At 35.6% G+C, this 4,277-nt stretch overlaps 1 pseudogene; it reads right to left on the reverse strand.

Moving 5' to 3' along the window:
* Positions 1 to 273: 273 nt before the first annotated feature.
* On the reverse strand, positions 274 to 1,234 carry LOC101980021 (annotated as a pseudogene).
* Positions 1,235 to 4,277: the final 3,043 nt, after the last annotated feature.

Consider the following 4,277-nt stretch of genomic DNA (forward strand, 5'->3'; position numbering starts at 1 on the left):
ACAATGACTTAGAGACACTGAGTCAATGATGTGTATGTATACATCTCATTTCTCTTACTTGCTGTGTTTTCTACTTGATTCTCCCATCCTTACAAATATATATCCTTGAAAATGTTTGCATAGTAAGTATAGTTACTGGTGACCCATGATTAATTTTAGTTGTTCCCATGATTATCTTTGGCTGTGGACTCATTTCATGAGTAGCATTTCTTTTTTGTATCTTAAGACTTCAGAAGAATGTAACTTTTTAAGGAATACACTAATTATTACACCCTAGATTAATGTATCCATTATTCTATTATCACACTGGGATCTATCTCCAATGCTATAAAAATGTCTTCTAAAAGCCTGACTCAGGTCCCTATTCCTCAGGCTGTAGATGAAGGGGTTCAACATGAGAAATATCACAGTACACATCACTGAGGTAACCGAACACTCTCTGGAGGTATAGGATGTTTGAGAAGTGAGGTAGACACCAAGGCCTGTACCATAGAACAATGAGACTACTGAAAGATGGGACCCACATTACTTGGGCTTTATATTTCCCCCCTTTAGATAAAAGGCACACTATGGAGTTGATGATTTAGAGTAAGAGAAAAGATTACCTAGCAAACCTGTTACATGGCAGAGCAAGACATCATTGGCATGGGTATCTGAGCAAGCAAGCTTGAGAATCTGAGCAGGTTCACAGAAGTAGTGATGGATTTCTGTTTTCTTGTAGAAACACACCCTCAAAGACATTAATGTTTGTAACAATGAATAGGTCAGACAGATTAGCCAAGATAGTAGAAGCAGAAGACCACAAAGGAGAGGGTTTATGTAGCACAAGGGGTGACATATGGCCACACACTGGTCATAGAACATTACTGTCAGTAACAAACTATCCAATCCAGAAAAAAAAAACATGAAAAAATACATCTGGGTGAGGCAGCCTTCATAGGTGATGGACAATGTTCATCTTGAGAACTATGGTGGAAATGAAACAAATGTCTGTGAAAGATAGGTTACAAAGGAAGAAATACATTGGGGTCCAGAGGTGGAAGTCAGAGCCAATGGCCAGGATGATAAACAGGTTTCCTACGATGCAAACCAAGCAAATTAACAGAAACAGTCCAAATAGAAGTAGTTGGATATCATCTTCTTTTGAAAGTCACAAAAGGATGAAATTTGAAGTGGCTGTTAAGTTCTCTAGTTTCAGATAATTTACACTTTCTCCCTGGAAAAAAGCAAGCATAGTTACAATAATGAGTTTCAAAATCATTCATGGAGAATTGTATTTTATTCCAAATATTTTATATGATTTACTGCCCAAATCTGCTGTTTCCACCACCACTGCCTACAGTGTCTTTGAGGGCGGAGACTGCTTGTTCATTTCACGACTGCCCAGACCCAAAATAATTACACAGAAACTATATTAATTGCAATACTTCTTGGCCTATTAACTTAGGATTTTTGTGAACTAACTCTTAAATTAATCCATTTCTATTAATTTATATTTTACCGCGAGGCTCGTGGCTTACTGTTAAGGTTCCTGGATGTCTGTTTCCTTCAGCAGCTTCATGGCATCTCTCTTCGACTCTGCCTACTCTCTATATCTCTTCCATCCTGACTATATTCTGCCATGCTATAGGCTGAAGCAGCTTCTTTTATTAACAAATGGTAGTAAAACACATTCCCAGCATACAAAGGGAAATCCCACATCATGCCTTTTCCATTGCATCTTTCCCAGCTGATAGTAATTGATATCCTCTCAAAATTTCTAAAAAAGGAATCTGTTTTTATGGACATCTCCCCTGTGCCTTGTCATAATTTCATTTTACAGACCCAGGGAAATGTTTAGATAAGCATTGATAGCTTGTAGAATTCAAAGACATTTTCTCAAACTATCCTGCTCTCTTTGATGCAAAGGATAGTTTGAAAAATTTTAAAGGAAATATCACTATGGCCACATTAGCTTTCTCAATCCTCTCTAGCCTTCTAGCTTTATCATATGTCTTAATCCCAAATATCAATTCAAAAACTCAATCATACACTTATATTTTCCCTGCATATTTACATTTTTCTTCAATTTCCTTATATTGAAGGAACTTTTCTAATTGCTTTTATATTTGCTATATTGAAGTGACTTTTTTATTTCATTTTCATTACACATTTCCTATACTTCAGACAATATTGGACAATAAGTCCTGCACTTCATGTATTCAATAGGTCACACATCAAAAGTATCTCAGTTCCCTAGTATGCAGATGGCTTAGTTTTCATCTTCAACAACTTGAAGAGAGATACAAAATAAAACAAAAATAAAAACATTTAGAAAAAGAAAAGGAAAACAGGCAAGGTTTGGAAATACATTTCTCTAATTGCAGTACTCAGGTGAATGAAGCAGAAGGATCTTAAACTTGAGGCAGTCTGGGCTGTGTGGAAAAATTATATCTACAACAAAAACAAAAAGAAAAGGAAAAAGCCATGTATATATATAGTAATATATAATAATCTCTTCATGTATAATATATATTTCTTCTTATAGTTTCTCAAAATCACAGTAAAACTATAATAATGTTTATACTATATTACTATAATATATATTATCTAAAGGTAATTTAAGAAGAGAGTATGGAGGTTCTACACAAAAGCTATACCACTTTATAGAAGAGTTTTGACAGCCACAGATTTAAAGTCATCCTAAGGGGATTACATTGTCTGCAGATACAGAGGAATAACTATAAGAATACTTATTCTATAAATGTCTGTTCACTGAATGATAGATAGTTCAGAAGAAAACTCCAAGTTGAACTAGAGGCTGTTCACCAAACCATTCAGTTGGGCTGAAGATAGAAGTCAGTGGTAGTGGGTACTCAGCATGTGTATGACTTTGAGTTCAATCTTTACCTCCATAGAAATTAAAAAGTAACATGAACAATCTCTTAGCCAAAAAGAGAGACACCATTTATCATTAATATTTTTAGTTGGATATAAAGGTAATGACAGCTTACTATAGCTTTATCTCAATTTACTGCATTTAAATTTGTGTTTAGATACACTGTTCTGGCTCATAATGGAATTTATTAACTTTAATATTCTGTTTCTATTTTATCCATGCATTACATAAGATTTCTTCCTTTGAGTTGAAATGCCCTTTCTAAAGTGCATGGTCTTAGTTTCTACCTCTTTGGATATAAATTCTCTTGATTGAGAAAGTCTTTGGATATATGTTGATGTGTATAGTGCCACTTCCATATCCTCATCGTTTTCTTAACTCACAATTATTGGACTTACCAGTGCATGCCAGAAATACAATAAGACTATGCATAGGAAAAGACAAATGCACATACCACACAATTGTAAAGCAGCACTTGGGAAGCTGAGATGGGGGAATAGCAAGGCTGAGGCCACCTGAGATTCATAGACACTGTTTCAAAAAGGAAAAAGTACACAGGTCCTTCCTGACTTTCTGGAGATTTAAGTGACACAAATATAGTCTTTGACTTGTGTTCAGTAGTTCTGGTCAAGATATGTGATCCATTTTAGCAATAATAATCTTAACTGTGTTAGGAAAAGGTGAAGGGTACTATATCAGTTTTATTAACATGCAAATTAAGATTGTTTTGAGATTCCATCTCTTCCCCAGTGAAAATGGCTATCAACAAGAAAACAAATGTTGACAAGGATATGAGACGAGCAAAACCCTTCTTCACTGGTAATGTACTCTCAAGCAGTCACTATGGAAACCAGTTCAGAAGAAGTACAGTATAGCTCAGCTCCACTGTTCTTACATATACCCAAAGGTCCCTGTATTCTACCACAGAGATCTTTGTACATCAGTGCTCATTGCCACTGTATTCTTAATATCCAATAAATAGAGACAACCTCAGCATTAATCAGCTGATGAAAGAATAAGGAAAATGTGGTACATTTGCATGATGGAATTTTATTAACCATGAAAATATTAAAAACAGCCGGAATGTGAAAAATATTGTTACATAACCAATAACCAAATCCCAAAAAGTACATAGTGCATGCCCCTTATATTCTATTATGTGAATCCTCTCTCTCTCTCTCTCTCTCTCTCTCTCTCTCTCTCTCTCTCTCTCTCTCTCAGAGAGAGATCTGTGTCTGTGTCTATTGTAGGGTTGCATTTGCATAGAGGCCGGGAAACTAGAAAGGAACCCATAAGAGGATAAATAAAGGGTTCTTTTTTTTCCAATTTTTTTTTATTGAGAAAAGGAAAAAAAACAAGTTTCCGCCTCCTCCCAGCCTCCCACCTCCCTCCCCCCCCT

The sequence above is a fragment of the Microtus ochrogaster genome, chromosome 5 (assembly GCF_000317375.1).
Source record: "Microtus ochrogaster isolate Prairie Vole_2 chromosome 5, MicOch1.0, whole genome shotgun sequence".
Lineage (NCBI taxonomy): Eukaryota > Metazoa > Chordata > Mammalia > Rodentia > Cricetidae > Microtus > Microtus ochrogaster.